This window comes from Panthera onca, chromosome E3 (genome assembly GCF_046562875.1).
Source record: "Panthera onca isolate mPanOnc1 chromosome E3, mPanOnc1 haplotype 2, whole genome shotgun sequence".
NCBI lineage: Eukaryota > Metazoa > Chordata > Mammalia > Carnivora > Felidae > Panthera > Panthera onca.
Window position 1 is genome coordinate 6,984,272 of NC_138354.1, and position 23,672 is coordinate 7,007,943.

The window sequence follows — 23,672 nt, forward strand, 5'->3', positions numbered from 1 at the left end:
ACACAAGTGGTTAAATGAGCCCTTGACATGTGACTACTGTCACTGAAGAACTAAGTCTGTTATTTAATTTAATTACTTAAAATTTAAATATGAATAGGCACATCTGGCAAGTGGTTACCGTACTAGACAGCAGAACTATAAAATTTGATTATCATGGAGTTCATGGCAATCAGGGGAAAGAGTCTGATAGTTGAGTTTATCCACAGAAGTATCACGGAAAGTAAGTCTAGGAAATCAGAACTCTGTATACCTTTCTTACACTCATTTTTTATTATTTTGAATTGTAAATTACATGTCTGTGGCAGTTGCCATGTTAACTTCAGTGCTCTAAATATCTAAAGGTCCTACTACAGTTCTGATCAAATAGATTAGAGCCTAACCATGCTTAGTTTCTGCCAGGAGATATCCAAAGGAAGGCCAACTTGTATTCAGGGTGGGACCATTCACTAAGGAAGGTGACATTCAGGCCATGTTTGAATAAGCACTGCTAATTCCACTCACTGATTCTGTTTGTCTATATTTCAGGCTGGCCAATGTCCTTCTATTGATCATTTTTTCTCCTACTGTTTTTGTTTTAAATTTTTTATTTATTTTTGAGAGAGAGACAGAGACACGGTGTGAGTGGGGGAGGGGCAGAGAGAGAGAGGGAGACACAGAATCCAAAGCAGGTTCCAGGCTCTGAGCTGTCAGCACAAAGCTTGATGTGGGGCTTGAACTCGCATGTGAGATCATTACCTGAGCCAAAGACAAATGCTTAACTAACAGAGCTGCCCAGACATCCCTCTCTTAATGTTTTAATGTAGTTGATTAGACTAGGATCAGACACCACCCTTTTAGCTTTTTGTCTGTGTTGTAGTTTCTGTACATATCTGAGATCATCCATTGGAAGAGTTGTGCCCCAGATCTATTAGCTGAGACCTCCGGAAGGTATAATCTGGGCCTCTCAAGCTAGGTTGTGCACACAAATCCTCACATCTCATGAAACTCAGATTTTGATTTGATACTTCTAGGGTGAGGTTTGAGATTCTGCATTTCTAATAAGCTCCCAGATGCAGTAGATGCTGCTGGTCCATGGGCCACACTTTGAATAGCAAGAGTTTATCTGTAGCCCAATATTGTTCTCTTAAGTTCATGCAATGTTCCCACATAAGTTTCCTTATGTTTAGGTGAAAGATCATTTAATTTTCCTGACAATTAAGCCTTAGCATTGTAAACTCTCTCTCTCAAAAAAAAAAAAAAAAAAAAGCTGTATTTTAGGTAGAAGAGTGTAATTTTTTCCTGGGGAAGAATGCTACTTATTGGTAAATATTTTAAGACATTACGAGGATACGCTAAACACAGTGTGCATTGGACAGAAATGCCATTTCTGAATGAAATTACCCACATCTGTTGGTGGGGGGGTGGCATAAGCAGGAACCGTTGGCCAAGAATAGTATAGGCCTTGGGAATTACCAGATCAAGACAAACTTTGCCTCTTTCTGACTCTGTAAGATAGACATCAGAGTACAAACCTCTCCCAGTTTGATTCCCAGTTGCTTTTACAATTTTATCCCTGAGGGATTTGGGCATTTCAAATGGATTTCTCATCATCTAAACTGTGATGTTTTCCATTCACCAGCTTTGGCTAAAATGTCTTTGCTCTCCTTTTAGCTCTGTCTGATCTTGAACTAGTAGCTCAATCTGTTATCTTTATTTTTGCTGGCTATGAGACTACCAGTACTTTCCTCTCCTTCCTTGTATATGAATTGGCTACTCACCCTGATGTCCAGCAGAAACTGCAGGAGATTGATGTGACTTTCCCCAACAAGGTGAGTGGGTCACTCCTTTAGAGGGAGTCAGGGTAAGGTCAGTCATGCCTCAGTGACAGATTAGTCCTCAAATCTAGTGGGTTTTGATAACAAAGTTTTATTTCTAACTCACATTCATACATCCAACATGGGTGTTAGTGGAGGATGGGAGTCTTTGCTCAGGGATACAGGATAAAGAGGCTCTACTTTCTTATCCCTGCATTATCTGGATCTTGGGGAACAAGAACTAGAGTGTTGTTCATTTGCTTTTCAAAGTGGTTTCTCCTAAGTTCATGTAGGATGGGAAATATGGGGATCTATGTGGATATTGGATGAAGTGTCATCTCTAATTATCTCAATGTAACAAGACAGGAAACTGGGCTACAGAGAACAACATAATTTTCTTTTTTTATAAATTTTGTAAATGTTTGTTTATTTTTGAGAGAGACAGAGCATGAGCCAGGAATAGATAGAGGGAGACACAGAATCTGAAGCTAGCTCCAGGCTCTGAGCTGTTAGCACAGAGACTGATGTGGGGCTCGAACTGTGAACCATGAGATCATGACCTGAGCTGAAGTCAGACACTTAACCAACTGAGCCACCCAGTTGCCCAGAAAAACAACATAATTTTCTTACACTATCACATAACTAGTGGTGAAGAAGCTAAGCTAGGAGCCAGGGACCCTGGATCCTGATCAACCTTTAACCTCTACAGTGTTGGCTCTTAAATATAACAGCAAGCAAGCAATGACATATACTGACCACATTGTTTTCAGATCTCTGCCCAAAGTTGAATTCCCTGCTTATGAAGAGACCTGGCCTCTGGGGTAGAGTGACTTATTTTGTGTGCAGTGAAACCCCAACATGACAACTATGAGATCCTTCCAGCAACTGTGGCTGAGACTAGGGTTCTGATCCCCTTTACAACTTTCCCTAGAACTGAAATTGTGTGCCCACAATTGGTAGGATCCAATCCTACCCTTCTCTTGCCATATTTGGGTTGAAAGAAACTAGTGTCTCTCCAAATTATTTATAGTTTTTACATAATATGGTGTTTTTCTCCAAATATTATATATATAACTGAAGATCTAGGAAGCAGGATATTTCAACTAAAAGAGTTTATGTGGATAGGGGATATTCTCTGTTACATGTTCTCCTTTCTTGGTACAGATGTGTGGCCCCTGTTTTAAAAAGAAACAATGCAGTCAACATATTTCACTTAAGAGTAAGGGTTATAGGGGCACCTGGGTAGCTCAGTTGGTTAAGTATCTGACTCCTGATTTTGGCTCAGGTCATGATCCCACAGCTGTGGGATTGAGCACCACAGTGGGCTCTGTGCTGACAACATGGAGCCTGCTTGGAATTCCCTCTCTCCCTCTTTCTCTCTCCCTCACTCTCTTTCTCTCTCTCAAAATAAATAAATAAACATTTTTTTAAAAAGAATAAGGGTTGGGGCGACTTGGTGGCTCAGTTAATTGCGTGTCTGACTTTGGCTCAGGTCATGATCTCCCATTTTGTGAGTTTGAGCCCTGCATTGGGTTCTGGGCTGACAGCTCAGAGCCTGGAGTCTGCTTCAGATTCTGTGTCTCCCCCTCTCTCTGTCCCTCCCATGCTCATGCTCTGTCTCTATCTGTCTCTCGATAATAAATAGACATTAAAAATTTTTTTTAAAAGAGTAAGGGTCACAGAATATTAGTGATTACTGTTCATATGAGGAAGAAAAACCACTACATGATAGTGGGAATGATTTCAGGCCCTACTTAGGTTATTATCCCATTGGTTTTCCCTAGTCATTACTATTGCACACATATCAGTGGGCCGTTGAACAGACCAAAAGACATGGTAGATACTAAAATGTTCATAAATGCCCTTTACCAAAACAAATGATTCGTAAGTGTTTCTAACACTTCAGTAGTACTGCGTACACTGAGTTGAACATTGTTCCCAAATCTCAATTTATCAAAGTATGTTTCTTTCTTCCAGGAACGTCCCAGTTACGATGCCCTTGTACAGATGGAGTATCTTGACATGGTGTTGAATGAAGCTCTCAGATTATACCTAGTCACTGGTAGCCTTGAGAGGGTCTGTAAGAAAGATGTGGAAATCCATCGGACAAAGGGCTAGTATCCAAAATCTATAAAGAGCTCATCAAACTCCACACCCGAAAAACAAATAACCCAGTGAAGAAATGGGCAGAAAACATGAATAGACACTTCTCTAAAGAAGACATCCAGATGGCCAACAGGCACATGAAAAGATGTTCAACGTCGCTCCTTATCAGGGAAATACAAATCAAAACCACACTCAGATACCACCTCACGCCAGTCAGAGTGGCCAAAATGAACAAATCAGGAGACTATAGATGCTGGAGAGGATGTGGAGAAACAGGAACCCTCTTGCACTGTTGGTGGGAATGCAAATTGGTGCAGCCGCTCTGGAAAGCAGTGTGGAGGTTCCTCAGAAAATTAAAAATAGACCTACCCTATGACCCAGCAATAGCACTGCTAGGAATTTATCCAAGGGATACAGGAGTACTGATGCATAGGGGCACCTGTACCCCAATGTTTATAGCAGCACTCTCAACAATAGCCAAATTATGGAAAGAGCCTAAATGTCCATCAACTGATGAATGGATAAAGAAATTGTGGTTTATATACACAATGGAATACTACGTGGCAATGAGAAAAAATGAAATATGGCCTTTTGTAGCAACATGGATGGAACTGGAGAGTGTGATGCTAAGTGAAATAAGCCATACAGAGAAAGACAGATACCATATGGTTTCACTCTTATGTGGATCCTGAGAAACATAACAGAAACCCATGGGGGAGGGGAAGGAAAAAAAAAAAAAAAAAAAAAGAGGTTAGAGTGGGAGAGAGCCAAAGCATTAGAGACTGTTAAAAACTGAGAACAAACTGAGGGTTGATGGGGGGTGGGAGGGAGGGCAGGGTGGGTGATGGGTATTGAGGAGGGCACCTTTTGGGATGTGCACTGGGTGTTGTATGGAAACCAATTTGACAGTAAATTTCATATATTAAAAAATTAAAAAAAAAAAAAAAAAAAAAAAGAAAGATGTGGAAATCAATGGCGTGTTCATTCCCCAAGGGACAGCGGTGATGGTGCCAACATTTATTCTTCACCAAGACCTGGGTCTCTGGCCAGAGCCTGAGGAGTTCCATCCTGAAAGGTAGAGGGATCCCTGGAAAAGGGAACCCACCCTTCTACTGGAGGATATTCCACTATTGCATGGTATAGATGACAAATATGTGATTGTACAATTATTTATTTATTACAGTATGTCAAAATTTTACATACTGTAGACTAGATAAAAGAATATTAAAGTCGTCCTCAGTACCAATATGTCAGGATTATTAATAATGGTATGTAATGTCCTTGTGGACATTTATCTAGGCATATATAGATTACTAAAATTAGGATGGCATTATATATTTTTTAAACAACTTACCTAATGTAACAGTATACTAATAACTTACTGTATTTGTGTTTATCTGATTACATGAATATGCCATAATTTACTTACCACTATGTTATTGAAGGAAATAGAACTTTTTTTATCCTTTAAGTTTTTCCTGTCCTCTCTACCTCTCTGGATATACCCCCACCATATGGCCCCATGTTTGTAAACCTTGGCTGGCATTTCCACCAGCCCTAGTGGGAGAGCAGAGGCTGTGGAGCTGAGAATCATCTCCCTGGCAGGAGGAGAAACCTCATGAGATGGGGGCACACACAGGTCCTGTGCTGTCTGTGGCTGCAGTCCTGTGCCAGCTCCCACCTCTCTTGGTATCTGGGGTTAGTCCAAAGCAAAATCATCTGCTCTCTAGCCATCTGAGACATCCTCCTTGGAGAGGTCTTGAGTTTTCTCTCTGGGAATCCAGAGCAGAGTCTGACTTTGGGCACAGCTTGAATTCTGCAAAGAGTTGGTGTTTTCCTGTTTATTGTATTGGTGAGAAAAAATTGGAGTGAACTTCGTAGGGATCCAGACTTTTAGTCCTGATTCTAAGCTCCCTGATGGCAGGGCCCTTGTCTTGTTGCATGGTGCCCCTAGTGCTAGCATCGTTCCTGCATATAGTACTTGCTAAAAGAAGTCAGAATTGACCAAGTCACCTGTTTTCTGGACCAGAAGACCTGGTGGTTCCCACAAGCTCAGCAGTCCCTGCTCCTGTAGCTTCTCAGACAGAAACCAGAGACTCCTGGTACTTCTCTGTGATTCACTCAGTCATGACATGAAGTACTTACCTATGTGTGTCAGGGACTGTGCCAGACAGTGCCAAATCCATATATTAAAAATGTCTATTATGGAGAATTTTTGACACATACAAGCATATCCTATAGACACAAGTCTGTGAAATACTTTTAATGCATCTATGTGTGTCCATCGTCTGTTCAACAACCACTAACCCATATCAGCTGCCCCATCCACACACCATTACAAAACCTTGCCTGATTCCCATATTACTTTAAGGCACATCATCTGTAATCATTCCAGAATATTCTCCATAACCTAAGGACTTTATAAAATTAGCTACTGACAATGTCATTATCACTTTCCCCATATCTGCATTTTTTCTTATACAAATATTGAGGGATGCATTTTGAAGAAAATATAAGTCTAAATTTCAGGATAGCCTGATGGAACAGACAAGAATTCAGTGATTATACTGGTGATACACATCAGTGAGTATGATTACAGTGGAGCAGAATTGTGTGCCCATGTAAATCTTCTGACAGGCTCCTCTGGGGAAGTTCTTGGGGGTATACAAGCAGGGAGGGGAGGGAAAAGAAGAGAAAAATCACAGTGTAAATCATGGGAGACATTTCTCCTGCTTCCTTCTTGAGCATTTGGCCACTGTAAGTCAGTGGAGGTAGGAACCTACCTTTCCTTCAGTCAAGCCCATTTCCTCCTTGCCTTTCAGACTGTGAACATCTCCCCCCACCCCCCACCTGTAATTCTAGTGTTTAAGATAACTCTTTCTTTTAACAACATTCATCTCATCACCTCAACAAGTCTGACCACTCCCACAGGGTAAGGGGAAGGCAGAGGATCTGTAGCTTACAGTTTTCACTGCAGAATAAGCCAGGCAAGATTTCAGTGACCAGCCCCCAAGAATGTCTTGTGCAGTCCTGTTGAGAACCCCACACATGTGGCTCTTGTGTTTTTTATGTTTCACCAATATTTTTACAACTTCTTTTATGGAACCAGGTTCAGCAGGAGGAACAAGGACAGCATAAATCCTTATGTATACCTGCCTTTTGGAACTGGACCCCGAAACTGCATTGGCATGAGGTTTGCAATCATGAACACGAAACTTGCTGTAGTCAGAGTCCTGCAGAACTTCTCCTTCAAGCCTTGTAAAGAAACACAAGTCAGACAGAGAACTTTCTGCATAAAGAATGTGGTTTTTTTAGATGAAAAGATACAGAATAGATGTGTGTGTGTGTGTGTGTGTGTGTGTGTGTGTGTGTGTGTGTGTGTGAGAGAGAGAGAGAGAGAGAGAGAGAGAGAGAGAGAGAGAATGGGCTCATTTATCCTTAATAACTTGTTCTATTGGCCAGAGATCTATTTGGAGCCATCTGTGAACTTTTAAGTTTCCTTCAGCTCTGAGTGCAATGTCTGTAAATTATGAAAACCCAATTATAAGTGTCATTAGAGTCAGTGCAGTTAGCGTGACATGATTATGCAGACCTTTGAACTTGAGCAATGTTTTTTTCTTTCAAGTCCACTGAAAGGAAAGGAACGTATTATGCACAGTCGTGATTTGCAGTGATTACCACAACGTGACTTTTGAATGATGCTGTTCTCTACCACAACATACAGATAGTCTCATGACCATGGTTCTCAACCCCTGCTTGTACAGTGGAATCTGTGAGTTCTTTAAAAATCCTGATGCTCAAGTCATCTCATAAATTCTAATATAGTATGTAAACCAATTTGACAATAAATTATATTAAAAAAAAAGAAATTCCAATATAATTCACCCACAGTGTGGCTTAAACATGCACCCATTGATTCTCAAGTGAAAGCAAGGTTGAGAATCACTGGTGTGAAGCATGTCTGCCAGATGTGAAGGACTCCCATAGTCCAGGACATCCTGACTACTTGGCTCCACCTTCTGCGAGCACTGCTCCAGTCAAATTGTGCTTTCTTTCCATCCCAATCTGCCATCATGAATGGACGTTTCCACTGGGAGAGGTGACAGAATGTTTAGCCATGAGGGTGGCCATACAATAAAATGTGTAATACCCACTCAGGGTGACTTTGCATATACAAAATTCACTTCAACATATACAAAATTAACTCTGTATCATTTTTCAAATGGTTGCCATAATGGCTAAGAATCTGTTTTCAATTTTAAAGACTCATCCTTTTTACTTAAAATTTCAATCAAAAAAGGACACAAACCAACATGAGTTTGTGTCCAGCCTGGTACAGAGAAGGCACTCAATAGATAGTCTGTTCAATGAGTGATGGGTGAATGTTTCCACAGTGCAGTCTTGAAAGATTACAGAGTAAGTTTAAAGAATCAGAGATATATGATGCTAAAAGTAATATTTATATCTTTGTAGTGCATTATTGTCCTTCATGTATCTTGCCTGCTTTGCTTCTTTTGTTTGTCAGGGCTTCATTCCTGGTTCTCATATACTTGTTTAACTGTTACAGATCCCCCTGAAATTAAGTGCTCAAGAGTTTATTCTACCAGAAAAAACCATTATTCTCAAGGTTGAGCCAAGAGTTGGGAGTGTGAGTAGAGACTGACTTTCCCTAAGGACTTCCCCCTTTGTTCTTCAAGAAGCTGTGTCCCAGAATACCAAAGACTTCAATTTACTTTGTGAGTAAAACCCAGAAATAAAGGTGGGTTTCATGGACCACCCATGACGGATGACTAGAGATTCTGTAGCTTTCTCAGTGTCTGTATGGAGCATTATATCTTGTGGAGAGTAAAGGAGGTGACTAATAAGTACCAGACATGTAGACTCAGCCTATCTGGTTCCCATAGACCATCCCCTGTTATACCATCTACTCCCCTGAGCACTGATCAAGAATAAAAATTTCTCAACAATTTTATCAACAAACTTTCATGAAACAAGAATTTTTGTGGTGACTGTAGTAGTGACATTTATATCACACATCTTATTTTGAATATTACACATTAACTACTACACTGTGTCAATCAACATCTCTTTACAAAACTATTAACTGATAGGGGGCGCCTGGGTGGCTCAGTTGGTTGAGCGTCCAACTTCAGCTCAGGTCATGATCTCACACTCTGTGAGCTCGAGCCCCACTCGGGCTCTGTGCTGACAGCTCAGAGCCTGGAGCTCGCTTCAGATTCTGTGTCTCCCCCTCTCTCTGACCCTCCCCTGCTCATGCCCTGTCTCTCTCTCTCTCAAAAATAAATAAAAACATATAAAAAATTTTTAAGTATTAACTGATGCTTCCTGCACATTAAGGTGGAATCTGTAGAACTGATGAGTGAGGGACAGTGACTGCATGTTTTTGACCATCATAGTCACTGGGTGGGTGGGGTTTGTTCAGAATTCCAACATGATATGTTAAGATAGGTGAGAGTCAATCCACTGTGAATTTGCCCACCGTTCAGAAAGTATATTCATAATTTAATTCTACTGGTTTTGGGGCACATGTTTTTTATAACCCTCGACTGAGGCAGTTAGTATTATATTATTAGTTTTGATATAATGTTTTCATCTCATCTGCCCTGCTGTTTTGGTAGTTAGGGAACATGCTTTCTCTTTGTGTTCCATCCTCAGCTTTCTACTATCCTGACACAGTGAACATTGAATAAGAGATGGTTGATTGGTCAGTAGCTTGGTAAGAAGAGCTAAAAGCATTTGTCAATTTCAAGTTGGTATCAGGAGCTGAACAGGATATATCATTCTTCTCCTCTCTGATCCCTACCCCTTCTTTTCCTTCTCCTCTCTTCTCTTCCATTGCTTTTCCTCCTGGGATAACTCAGTTCTGGCAACACAGCCAGATTTGCAGCCTCACATTGGGGTTCAGTAGCAGAGAATGGAGGCACAGTGACTCTAAAGTAGAGACAGAGTAGTGTGGGAAGGGTGTCCACATGGAGGAGCAGCCTGGCAAGGGTGTGGGAGCCCAAGCTGAGTGAGAGAGCTGTGCACACAGAGGGGTGATCTGGCAAGATCCAGAGCCTAAATATTATCTGGTAAGAGCCAAGTCATATGAGGAGGGCATCCATGAGTGTTAAGGGGTGGTGTTGGGATTAGTTACATAAAGGAGGATTGATCAAATAATAAATATAATAAGAATAATGGAAGCCAGGTTTCACACTGTCAGGATGGGACTCACTGATTTGGAAATGGAGAAAGCCAAATGAAGCCTATGTATTCAGAGATTGAATCTGATTGTCAATGTAAAGTCATGCTTTTCTATAGATAAATGATAGATTGATAGAAAGAGATAGAAATGTGTGTGTGTGTGCACGCACACGCACACATGTGTATGTGCAAAGACACATACACCCTACCTCTCTCCACAGACAGCTCTTAGAAACAGTGACACTGTAAGACCAATTAGCACATCTTATGCCCAGAACTTGGCCTATAAACATCATTTTCCACTGAAAGGACCTAGGGCTTTTCAGAGAAAAGGCTGATTCCAACCTGGGGGAGCACATGATGAGCCTGGAACATCTTGTCCTGCACAGAGATTGGGCCATGTCCACAAAACAAGGAGCCAGCCTGAGGGGCTTCACCGACCCATCAGGCATGATTTGGACATCAGGAAAGCTAATGATAAGAAGGGATTAAGACCCACTGAATAAGACAGGAAAACACGAGTACCCACAGGTGTAATAAATACAGGATTGATTACAATTGATGAGGACACCGACACGGTTTCAAAGTACTACCACTCAAATACTCATGAGTTGCCAGGAAGAGAGAACAGTTCACAGAGCAGAGACCTGGCAGATGAATGAGCATCATCAGGAACAGGAGTAAGTGATGGTGTATTACCCAGTAGGACTCAGCCAAAAGAATCAAGCATCACCTCTGGGATATTCTTGCCAAGGAGGCAAACCTGAAAGAAATCCTGAAAAAAGACAAACCCAAACTGAGGAATATCTACTCCTAATCTGTAACTGGTGTGAAATCTTCAACAAAGTCAAGGTCATGAAAGTTATTTAAAAAAAGAAAAAACAAGTCCAGATTGGAGTCACTTGCCCACCAATCCCACTTCAGAGCAAACCAAGACTAATGATGCTTTCAACCTATCCCAGAAAGGTGATCTTTTGAAAGTCTGGCTGAAATTTCCTGACGGGCACTAGTGAGTCATCTTCAGGATAGAAACCCTGTGGGTTCTTCCCCCAGAGAAGGTGTCCTGTCCTGAAACAATCATTGCTTTTCCCTCTAAGCACTTCCTGCCCCACCCTTCTTCCTCTAAAACTCTGCATCTTGTACACCGCCTGGGATCATCTGTCTCCCTGTCAGATGGGATGCTCCCAATTCATGAATTGCTTAATAAAGCCAATGAGATCTTCAACTTGACTTGCTGGAATTTTGTTTTCCAACAAAAGTCAGAGACAGACTAAGGAAGTGTTCCAGACTGAACTAAAGAGACTAAAGAGTGGTGGCATGGAAAATCAGTGCGTGAATAGGGTCCTTCAGCTATAAAGGACATTGTGGGACAGTTGGGGGAATTGAGGGCCCTGATGGATACATGGCAGTAATGTGTTAGCGTCCATGCCCTGACTTTGATGGAGAATGTCTTCTTAGGTATTACAGGGGATTATGAAATATCAGGTCAGCATTTACTCTGAGATGGGTCAGGAATGTAGTTCTTGGAACAGACTCTTCTGGAAGCTTGTGATTATTTTCAGGAGAAGTGGATCACAAAAGGAGCTTGGGCCTACACAGCTCTTCCCCTCCCTTACCTTAGGCTCGCTTGTATGATTTAATACAAGAGGTATCACCACAGTGATTGAGAGATAGGGAGCTATGAAGCTGAGATCCTGAGGTTCGAATCCCAGCTTAGTCCAGGACTGAGTCTAGACTGACTGGTGGCTTTGGGTAAATGAGTAAAAGATGCCCCCTTTGCACGGCTGGTCTCATAGTGCTTGGGCTGCATTTTGGAACCTGTATGTCCTTCAGCTGAATGCTACTGTTCACAATTAGCTCAGGCTTGATCATTTCCTCAGGTTGGGTTCCCTCTGCTCTAAAAGCAGAGCATGAGATGGGGGTTCTGGAGCAAATGGTTTACTCAGGGAGAGGATTGACAGGAGCTGGGTAGAGCATGAATAAAAGCTGAGTAAAGTTGTGGTCTTGGGGGATCTTGATCTCATGAGGAGCCTTGGAACCAGAATTGTATTACAGAGTGGATGTCACTTTGAGGCAGGGGGATGGCATCTTGTACCCCATCGGTGGGTCATGGACTGGCATCCCAACCCCAAGAGGCACAAACTCCCAGGTGAAATGGCTTCAGTTTGGACAATGGTGATTCTTTTGAGAATAGAGCAATGGTAAGAGCCAGTATTCCCAGCAACTGGGGAATGCGTATGCTGCCCAGTGACAGGAATCTAGTACCTTCCTCCTCTATAGACACTTATACCTGGTGCCTTGAACTAATTACTTAACACCTTACTGCCTTGGTACTTTGTGCCTCAGAGTCTGTAAAATAAGGGGTAATGCCAATGCTTATCTGAAGCGATGGTGGAATCAGATGATGCAGGGCACAGTCCATGGGGCATGCAGTGAGCAATAATCAATGTCAGCTATTACCTTCATAGCTGTATTATCCTCAGTCCTCAGGAGGACATGTCAGTTTTTGATGTTTGGGCTCCAGCCTTGTCAACTCCATCTTCAATATGCCATTTTAGAAAGTAATCACATATATTCTTCACAGAGCTTTAACTATGAAGATAGTGGTGTGTCAGCTCTTGTTGTTTAGGAATTTTCCACAGAACAGTACCAACATCCCCATTCTAGAAGTGCCTTTGTCATGTGAATTGACCCCCACTGAAATAGAGTAGGGAGGTTTGCAGGAGATGCTCTCATGCCCTACCACTCAGACCCAACAGGAAGAGATGGACTGACCTCACAGGGACTTGATCTTTCACTACTTTACTATCCCAGCTGCAAGAAGAAAGGCTTTCCTTGTCACAGCTCAGCACCCCTTCTCCCCAACAAAAGCTCTGCCAATGAGAAGCCATAACACTTCAAAATCCCAGGTTGTTTCATGGACTTTAGTTTATAACCCCCTTCCAAGCCTCCCCTTTTCTTCTGAAAAAGGTGTACCTCCCCTTCATTCTTCGAACTTGCCCAGGTTTTGCTACAGACTTTTTTTCCTGGATTGCAATTCTCTTTTTTACTTAATAACTCTCTTGTGTCTAGTAAAACAACTGGTAGTTTTCATTTTAAAGGCTAAGAGTCATCACAACTAAGTGTGGATAGTCTTGGGGGCAGGGCTGCACTGCAATGACAGAAGGAAAACCCTCCCACTGCATTCATGTGAACTCTCTCCAGCCCTCTCTTAAGATTGCTTTTCTGGTGCTAGAGTTATGACCAGTCTTTCTAGTCACCTCCAGGTTGTTCAGTGTCCAGGATGCTTGAAAAGCTAGAATGAGACATATTTATCTCTTCAGGGGTCAAAGATAGGCAGGAACCAAGAAATGTGGAGTAAACATTAGCTAATTCAGGAATTTGCTTCTGTCTTGTGACAGATTGGTTTTTGTGGAATAGGTGAGTATCCAGGGGGCTGGAAGTCCCTGTTGAGTGTGTGAACTTCATATTCACTCCTTTAGGCCAAGAATTGCCCTCTCCCAGATATTTTGTTTGAAGATGTAAATACATTTTTGTAAGTGTAGTATTGTAAGTCTGTATGTAAGTATATAGGATTCTATCATCTATTTACCTGTTATATCTCTTTATTATCTATCCATATTTACCTACTTATTTGCCATCTGTATCTATCTATCATAACATATCTATCTATCTATCTATCTATCTATCTATCTACTATCTATCTATCTACCTACCTACCATCTGTGAATGTATCTATAAAGATAGAAATGTCTGAGGAGCCCCAGACATTCCAGCCCCCAGATGTTTGAGTCTCTCCAACCCAGACATATGAATAGAGCCTTCAGGATGATCCCAGCCCCAGCCTCTCTGCAACCACATGAGATCCCAAGCAAGAGCTGCCCAACTGTGCCTAGTCAACTCCATATTCATGGGCAAAATAAAAGATTGTCCATCCTTTGAAGTGACCTGTAACCACATCCAATCGTTGAAATATCCCTCCTTTACTTCAGTGGAATCAGATGAATAGGATCCTTAAACAGACGACAATTGCAGGGAACTGAAGGAAACCATCACTTTCAGTTCCTGTGACTCATGGAGGCAGCAGTGAGGTTGTGGGTGAGCTCAGAGAAAGGAATTCTGATGCCTAATCAGGGGTGGTCCTTGAAGTCCCATGGATCAGAAAAAAGGGAAGAAGGGAAAGTACTGACTTTATTGAGCCCCTGTCACATGCTGGGCCTCCTGGACATCAAGGCTTTGTGCCCCAGAATGCCTCTCAGTAGGGCAACATTGTGGCTGCAAGGGGTAGCCAGCTTTGAAGAGTTCACCAATATCTCCCTCCTACTGGTGCGTAGTCTTCACCCCATGAAGGGCCAGCCTATGAAGCAAGGCAAGGAGGATATTGTGGGCCTGGCTGGTATGTGTCTTCTGCAGCTGAGTCATAAGAGACAAAGATTCTCCTACCTTAACCTTCTTGGTCACTAGCTCTGGGGAGTGCCAGCTGCTAGGACAGCCAAGCGGCCATGTGGCATGCACCTAGGACCTCTGGCCACAATTGATGCTAACCTATCAGGCCCATGAGTGAGCTACCTTTGATGTAGGATATCCAGCTCAGTCCAGTGTGCAGATGACGGCAGCCCTAGCCAACAGCGTGGCTGCAGCCTCATGAGAGACTCAGGTTGGAAACACTGAGCTAGTCACTTCTGAATTCCTCACCCACAGATTCTGAGATAACGAGATCATCATTTTATGTCACTATGTTTTAGGGTAATTTGTTACAGAGCAGAAACTAATACAGAGGATGAGGCACTAGAACATCTTGGATGACCATAGCAGAGAACTCTGAAGACTGTCCAGGGGCATGACTGCCATCTGGGCTTGTTGGGCAGGAAAGGAGGTGGTGGTGGTAGTGGTAGTGGTATGTGTGTGTATCCAGATGCGTGTGTGTGTGTGTGTGTGTATGAGGGTGTGTGTGTGTGTGTGTGTGTGTGTGTGTGTGTGTACTGGTATATGTACAGGTGTGTATGTGAGTATAGGTATGGAGTATGTGTACACATATTAAAGGGGCAAGATCCCAGCAATTGGTCTATGAGAGGCTGATAATTACTGCTACCAGTGGGCTGTGCTGGTTGTGGGGCAGACTCTCCCTGGATTCATTAGCCAGTTCTGTCACCTAAAAGTTGGGACATCTAGTTATTCAATGCTTGGGAGCCTCAATTTCCCCATGTGTGATGCAGGGATACACCTACCAGGGGGTTTTTGTGAGGTTTAAGGATATTAAAGTTTATGATGCTCTGACGTGATACTAGGCACCAGACAAGTCACTGACAGCGCTGGCCATGGTCACTGAGATTCATACTTGTTGATCAGATTGTTGTTGGCTGCAGAAGAGGTGGAAGTTGGCCAGTTTAGCATGGATCAATTTGCTGAAGAGCCAATTTACTGAATGACTCAGTCGCTGGATTCCTGAAGATACTTTCTGAGGTTTCAGTTCTTCCCAACTCCCAAACTCTGTGATATGAAGAAGTGGGTTTTCCTGTATACACACTCTACTATTTTTATATCAGGACTTAGGTCCTTTCATGACACCTGCCCATTCCCTGCTTTGTCCTTTCCTTGCCCCACTCAGTGCCTCCATTCTTGGGCACTTTGGTGCTTTGGTATGATTTCCCTTGAGTCCACTTTATGTTCTCTCTATTTTTGCGTAGTTATGTCTCTGTCTCTGACAGAGAAATGAGAGTGATGGAATGTGCTGGGTCTAATGTGTTGCAATTATGGCAAATTGACTTATCTTGAGTTAAGAGCAATAAGGAAGCACTAGCTTAAAGCCAGCTCCTCCAGGTGTCAATGTTGTCATGGCTGCAGCCACATTGGCTAAAGCTTGGCCCTCCCTTTTCCAGTGACTCTCAAAGGGCTTGCATCATTAAGCCTCATGACCCTTTTTGTTATGCCACAAGAACTGGTATTAATGATTAATTAATTGGTCTATTTACAGAGAAATTTGACCTTTGCACCATCTTACTGAAATTTGAAGATGCATTTTCAAAAAGGAGATTATTCCATCATTCTTGTACTGCTTCAAATCACCACACCAACTACAGCTCTCTTAGCACCCTAGAATATAGAAATGATAAGGTTATGGCTTCTATCCAAGAGGATCTCCTAATTGAATTGGATGGAGAGACAGAAACATAATTACTATACAATCAGTGTGCCCCACATCCCCTGCTCCAGCCCATGAGAGAAGAACAGATCAATATTAATTTGCTGGGATCCATAACAAAGTACCACAGACTAAGAAGCTTCAACAACAATAATTTATTCTCTCACAATTCTGGAGGCCAGAAGTCCAAAATCAAGGAGTCAGCAAGGTTGGTTCCCTCAGAGGCCTCCCTCCATGGCTTGTAGATAGTCAACTTCTTCTTGTGTATTCACATAGTCTTCCCTCTGTGCATGTCTGTGTCCTGATCTCCTCTTCTTAGAAGGGCACCAGTCATGTTGGATTAGGGCCCATGCTAGTGACTTCATCTAACATTCTTTTCCTTCTTAAAAGCAACATCTCCAACTGTGGTCATGTTTTGAATTGCTGGCAGTTAGAACATCAGCATGCAGATTTGGAGGGGACACAATTCAGCCTGTACCAGGATCTATGGAGAGACTCCATGGACCTGCACATACCTGTCACAGGAGGGCTAGGGGACCTGCACTCATCAACACTGGGTGGAGGGTGGAACTGGATGTTGGGTGCCAGTGAGAAGGACCCAGGTCATCAGGGGCAACTCCCAGTCCTGATAAAAGCATGGACACTACCACAGACCATCAAGGACCCTCTGTAGAACCAGGGCAGGGAGCAGGTGTCACCTGTAAGGCCCACGGCAGAGAGGGGGTCTGAGGCCCACTTTTCCAGTTCAGAAGTCACACTGCCAACATTCTGAGCTCATTCTGGGAGGAGCAACGGGTTATGAAGGGTATGATGAAAAAGACTGACGTCAGAAAAGCACATTACCCAAGTAAGACCAAGAAGTTGTTTTATGGTAACAAGAAAGTTTCCCTCCCCATTCTCATCCCAGGAAGGGTCTCATGGGAATGATGATGTCATCTGTGAAAAGTTGAAAAGTCACATTTTCTTGGAGCATCTATACATTTTAAAAAGCACTGTCTTTCATGTCTGCATTTGGAACCATAACACAGTTGATTGATTAACAAAGATGAAATGGCAGAATCAGAGAGCTGGAAAGAGTGTCACTGTTGGTATCCAAGGCTTTAATTTTATAGATTTCTCATTAATCCTTCTAATAGCTCTAAGAGGAAACTGAGGAACAGGGAGGTTAATGACTTCCTCAAGGTGAGAGAGTAGAGAATGTGGAGACCTCCGACTTGTGGCCTCATTCACTATGCTGTGCTGCTTCCAGACAAGCTCATTAGTCCCACTGATGAGATGGAGCCCACAGGCCCACAAAGGGCAGGGATGGCTTTGAGGATAACGTTGGCTCCACTGCTGTATTCTCAGGGCCTACACACTGCTGAGCACACAGTAGGCCTTCAGTAAAATATCTTGTGGCTGTTTCAGAAACACATATTGGAAACAGCACATGGACTCCACCAGTACCTCTCATTGTTTTGTCATTTGGGGATTTCCCAACACCTGCTATCCAGAGGTTCATCTGAACTTCAAATATGCCTAGAAGGTCAGCAGGAAGGTTCTTGTCCTGGCCTTTGTTTAGATCCACAAACATTTCCTAGGTACTGCTCTGGATCAGGTCCAAATGTGTCCTGTTGGTGGGGAAAAGTGAGAATCTTGATCATAGATCTTCTTTCATCCATTATTCTAGGCAGAGCTGTCCAAGAAACCTTTCTGTAATGATGCAAATGTTCTGTATCTATGTTGTCCAATATAGTTGCCTCCAGCCACATAAGGGTATGGTGCTCTTGAAATGTGGGGAGTGTGGCTGAGGATCTGCATTTCTGATTTTATTGATTTTTAATAAATTTATATTTAAATGCAACTTGCCACATGTGTCCAAGGATGGTGTACTTCAGAGTGCATTGTATTGGCCTTTCATTTTGAAGACTGTTGCTCTTCATTTCTGAGAAATTTTCCTGAACCATTTCTTTCATTTTTTCTATTGTTTGGAAACCCCTATTGATTAGATGATGGAACTCTTGGGTTTATTTTCTAGTTTCCTTATTTTTCCCCTCCCATTTTTTAGAGTGAATTACTTACATAAAGCTAACCTAGAGAACATGTCTTTATTTAAAACTTTGTGGGGCGCAGAGTGGCTCAATCAGTTAAGCGTCCAACTTCGGCTCAGGTCATGATCTCATGGTTCATGAGTTCGAGCCCCACATCGGGCTCTGTGCTGACAGCTCAGAGCCTGGAGTCTGCTTCAGATTCTGTGTCTCCCTCTCTCTCTGCCCCTCCCCCAGTCATGGTCTGTCTTTCAAATGAATAAACGTTAAAAAAATAAAATTTTGACGTACATTCCTTATTGATTTCTTTACATTAGTATTGATTTCTTTTAAAATATTATTTTCCAATAAAGTGTGTAATTTGTATGATTACTGAGACTGTTGGCAATTTTGATCTCATGTGGAATGCCTCACTCTTTGCTCTTGTCCCGGCTCTGCCCAGAAGTCCCAACTGAATTTTATAAAAACACTGTGTTGGTAAGGAGGGAATGAACTCTCCTTACTCCTTTGTTTTTGCTTTTTGGAGGTTTAAATTTTATTGATCTACAAGGCACTCTGCTTAGACAAATTCTGTGAACTAGGAGGAAGACAAGAAAGTTCTCATCCTGGTGGATCTTGAGATGGTACAGGAGTGTGGAAAAGTTGTGGTGGTCTTGCTCCCTGACCTGTGTTTACACAGCTGGACAGATACTGCAGGCTCAAATTAGAACCCAGGAATTGAAGTCTTTAACATTTATGACCTCAGTGGCTTCTCACACATTTGCACATAATTGATAAGAAGGAAAAGAATAAACAGTCCACATCCACCAAACTGCCAACCTTTTAATTATGTTTCACCTAAAACTTGAAATCAAGTCTCCTCCTCTTGCTAAAAGAAAACACATTGCATAATTGATGTTACTCTATAACTCTTGTCCTCTCTGAGCCTCGAGTTAAACTATTTTAAGAGTTCATATGGAGTGAAAATTTCTAAAGGGCTTGCCAAAGGCCAGATATCTGGCTCAGCAAAGTTACCAGATATATCAAATACCATTACTTTATAGCAGGTGTCTTGATTTATAGCTCAATATTTGTTTGGTTACTGGTTTAGTGTCTCTCTCCCTGTTGGAGTGTCAGGTTCATAAGGCAAGGATTTTGACTATTTTCTATTTAGGCTTGACTCAGGAACTGAATAAATCTGATGTAGAGCCCACCCAACATCTAATGACAATGGGAGAGGTGACCACCTCCTCCAAAGCCAGGATGTCCAAGACCTGTCACTTTTCTCACCACTCCCACACCAACCATTGGGCTACCAAAACTTAGATACCACCTGGTTACCTGGAGTGTCAATATCAAGTTTGGCCTCACTAAGAATAATGGGAACCTGACACTTAGGAACAGAACTTAACATTTCTTTCCTTTTTGCACACTTGACATTGAGACTCATGAGATTTGAATGTGATGCACAAATCATTCCAGAGCAACCTCCCACCACCCCACATAGTGAGCAGTTCAGTTGGCCAGTGAAAATCAGGCCCAGCTTTTTGTTGTTGTTGTTGTTGTTGTTGTTGTTGTTGTTTTGCATTTTTGGAAAGTTCTTTTTATTACTGGCATAACATCAATTTTCTATCTTTTCTGACTTTCTTGTAGAAAACCTCTGTAATTTAAATATTACATAATAAGGCTGGAGGGGCCGAGATGGTGGAACAGCATGGAAAGTTTTTTTTTAAGTCTCTCATCTCTGAAATGCAGCTAGATCAACACTAAACCATCTTGCACACCTAGAGGATTAACACAAAAATCTGCACAGCCTGAAACACAGAACTCAGCAGGTACACAGTGCAGAGAGGTGAACAGGGGAAAAAGAAGCTGTGGAGGGCAGGGAGCTGTTTTTGCTGGTGGAGAGAGGATGAAGATGGGGGGAGAGTATGGGAAAGCATTTCCCCCACACAACGAAAGCAGCTGGAGAGAAAAGAAAGAGTATGCAAGGGACTGAACACAAAAGGGAGAAAGCAAAAGGAGAGGTTTAAATTCCATTAAAACTCTATAAACAGGGGGAGCACAGAGTCTGAAACTCCACAGATCGATACCTGGCGGTGATCTGGTGAGAAGGGTGAATCCAAGGAGGAGAGAGCAAGGTCCAAGTGGTCCTCGTGCCACACGGGAAGAGGTGGTTCCCCTTCTGGGAAGCTGTGGAGCCACCCCACAGGCAAAGGTCCCTGCAGACCCTGGAGAACAATCACATTCATTGGTGCTGGAACAAGGAAGTTAAGGGGGAAGCCTGGTTCCAGATGTATGTTGTAATTTACCATACTCCCTGAAAATCGGCTGTTACATGATTGCGTGAACTTTTTCTAGGGCGGGCTGAAACCCAGCCACGGTCTCTAGGCAGCAGCAGCAGTACAGTCTCGCGAATGTTACTGGGGGCAAACCGACACCTGGCCATTGCTTGGTGAGACCTTTCCCCAGAGGGTCAGAACAGATCAAAGCCGCGGTCCCTCAGAAGTGAGGGGTTGGAAAACACAGTTGCATCTGAGATAAAACTCAGGAGGGAAGTGCTACCTGGCAAACTGATGGCTTGGTCGTGGCTAGTGTAAAAGCAGGGAGTGGACTGAAGCCAGAGACAAAGGAGGGGTATGCAATTGCTGGTTGGGAGAGCACAGAGTTCTGATACTAGAGACTGGGTAACTGGGTGACGCCATTTTTACCCCTACCATGCAGGCACATACACTCCTACATGCACCATAACAATCCACCCCAGTAAGCTAAGCATCACCATCTAGTGGAGAATGGAGCCATTACACTAAACCCTACCCAACTGGGCCAACCTCGCTCTTCAGGAACACTACAAATCTCTCTGCCTGTTTAGTTTACAGATTATAAAGTGCTTCATAGTTTGACTTTAAGGGGAAAACTATGTAATTTCAATTGTATTTCAGTCCGTTCACTGGCCCATCAATTCAATTTTTTATTTTTCTTTTATTTTCTTATTCTTGAGTACAGAAAGAGAAAATTTTTATTTTTGTTCATTTTTATTAAAAGTGTTTTTTAAATTTTTTCTACTATATTTTTTAACTTTTTGGAAAATTTTCATATTCTATTTTACTTCCATCATTTCATTTTACTCTATTTCATTGTATTCATTTTTTCAAATTTTCAAACATTTTCCTTTTTTTTCTTTTCTTATCTTTCCCTTTTTAACCTAATCTATCAAGCTCCTTTCAGCAACCAGACCAAAACACACCTAGAATCTAACATCCTTTATTTGATTTTTTGTGTTGTTTTTAATTTTTTTAATTTTAATTCTTTTACCTTATTAATTCCTTTTCTTCCTTCAAAAGGGCAAAATCAAAGATTTCACGCCAAAAGAAAGAACAGGAAGAAATAACAGCAGGGACTTAATCAACAAAGATCCAAGCAAGATATCTGAACCAGAATTTAGAATCACATTAATAAGAATACTAGCTGGGGTTGGGGCACCTGGGTGGCTCAGTCAGTTAAGTGTCTGACTTAGGTTCAGGTCATAATCTCACAGTTCGTGGGCTCAACCCCATGTCAGACTCCGCACTAACAGCTCTGAGGCTGGAGCCTGCTTCAGATTCTGTCTCCCTCTCTCTCTGACTCTCCCATACTCATGCTCTATCTCTCTCTGTCTCTCAAAAATGAATAAACGTTAAAAAATTTTTTTAATAAAGGACTCTTCTATTAAAAAAAAAGAATACTAGCTGGGGTGGAAAATAGATTAGAATCTCTTCTGCAAAGATAAAAGAAGTAAAAGCTAGTCAGGATGAAATAAAAAATGTTGTTAACGGAGCTGCAATCTTGAATGGATGCCACAGCGGCAAAGATGGATGAAGCAGAGCAGCGAATCAGCGATATAGAGGACAAACTTATGGAGAACAATGAGGCAGAAAAAAAGAGGGAAACTAAAGCAAAAGAGCACGATTTAAAAATTAAAGAAACCAGTGACTCATTAAAGAGGAATAACATCAGAATCATAGGGGTCCCATAAGATGAAGAGAGAGAAAAAGGGGTAGAAGGTTTATGTGAGCAAATCCTTGTGGAAAACTTTCATAACCTGGGGAAAGACACAGACATCAAAATCCAGGAAGCACAGAGGACTCCCCTTAGATTCAACAACTGACCATCAACAAGGCATATCATAGTCAAATTCACAAAATACTCAGGCAAGAGAGGAATATGAAAGCAGCAAGAGAAAAAAAAAAAAGTCCTTAACCTACAAGGGAAGACAGATCAGGTTCACAGCAGAACTATCCACAGAAACTTGGCAGGCCAGAAAGGAGTGGCATCATATATTCATATGTGGCACCATATGAATATACTAAATTGGAAAAATATGCAGCCAAGAATTCTCTATCCAGCAAGGCTGTCATTCAAAATAGAAGGAGAAGTAAAAAGTTTCTCAAACAAACAAAACTTAAAGGAGTTTGTGACCACTAACCCAGCCCTGCAAGACATTTTAAGGGGGACTCTCGGGGGTGGGGGTGGGGAGACAAAACAAAACACAGAGACCAAAAGTGAAAAAGGCTAGAAAGGACCAGAGAACACCACCTAGAATCTCCAACTTCATAGCCAACATAATGACAATAAATTCATATCTTTCAGTAGTCACTCCAAATGTCAATGTATTAAAGGCTCCAATCAAAAGACATAGGGTAACAGAATGGATAACAAAACAAGAGTCATCTATATGCTGTCAACAAGATACCCATTTTCAACCTAAAGACACCTTCAGATTGAAAGTATAGGGATGGAGATACATCTATCATGCTAACACTCACCAAAAGAAAGCCTGAGTAGCCATACTTACATCAGACAATCTAGACTTTAAAATAAAGATTGTAACAAGAGATGAAGAAAGGCATTATATCATAATTTAGGGGTCTATCCACCAAGAAGATCTAACAAGTGTAAACATTTATGCTCCAAATGTGAAAACACCCAAATATATAACTCAATTAATCACAAACATAAAGAAACACATTGATAATACTATAATAGTAGGGGACTTCAACACTCAACTTACAGCAATGGACAGATCATTAAAACAGAAAATCAACAAGGAAGAAATGACTTTGAATGACACACTAGACCGGATGGACTTAACAGATATATTCAGAACATTTCATCCTAAAGCAGCAGAATACACAGTATTCTCCAGTGCACATGGAACGTTCTCCACAATAGGTCACATGATGGGACACAAAGCAGCCTTCAACAAGTACAAAATGATGGAGATTTTACCATGCGTATTTTCAGACCACAACACTATGAAACTCGAAATCAACCACCAGAAAAAATGTGGAAAAATAACAAATACTTGGAGACTAAAGAACATGCTACGAAAGAATGAATGGGCTAACCAAGAAGTTAAAAAGGAAATTAAAAAGTACATGA

At 41.9% G+C, this 23,672-nt stretch overlaps 1 protein-coding gene, 1 long non-coding RNA gene and 1 pseudogene across 3 annotated transcripts in view; 2 read left to right on the forward strand and 1 right to left on the reverse strand.

The window, feature by feature from the left end:
• The window catches only part of TRIM4 (tripartite motif containing 4), a 423,353-nt gene that overhangs the window by 312,329 nt on the left and 87,352 nt on the right, over positions 1-23,672 (reverse strand). The gene's annotated exons all lie outside the window — the stretch shown is intronic.
• The window catches only part of LOC132677245 (cytochrome P450 3A12-like), a 124,985-nt pseudogene that overhangs the window by 74,126 nt on the left and 27,187 nt on the right, over positions 1-23,672 (forward strand). The window lies entirely within an intron of this gene.
• Positions 7,085-8,544, forward strand: LOC144614752 (uncharacterized). The gene is made up of 3 exons (XR_013552850.1): positions 7,085-7,171; positions 7,525-7,671; positions 8,467-8,544. It is a non-coding gene; the product is annotated as an uncharacterized LOC144614752 (long non-coding RNA).